Below are 364 nucleotides of genomic sequence, written 5' to 3'. Positions count from 1 at the left end.
CTAAATTGTGTCCAATTAATTGAATTTATCCCAGATGGACTCCAATCAAGTTGTAGAAACATCTCAAGGATGACCAATTTAAACAGGATGCAACTGAGCTCAATTTGGAGTATTGTGTCATTATGGGGTATTGTGTCATTATGGGGTATTGTGTCATTATGTCATTATGGGGTAATGAGTCATTATGGGGTATTGAGTCATTATGTCATTATGGGGGATTGAGTCATTTTGGGGTATTGAGTCATTATGTCATTATGGAGTATTGTGTCATTATGTCATTATGGGGTATAGTGTCGTTGTGTTGTGTCATGTTGGGGTATTGAGTCATTATGGGGTATTGAGTCATTATGGTGTATTGTGTCAT

This window comes from Oncorhynchus gorbuscha, unplaced genomic scaffold (assembly GCF_021184085.1).
Source record: "Oncorhynchus gorbuscha isolate QuinsamMale2020 ecotype Even-year unplaced genomic scaffold, OgorEven_v1.0 Un_scaffold_437, whole genome shotgun sequence".
Taxonomy (NCBI): Eukaryota; Metazoa; Chordata; class Actinopteri; order Salmoniformes; family Salmonidae; genus Oncorhynchus; species Oncorhynchus gorbuscha.
This window is presented reverse-complemented; position numbering follows the sequence as displayed.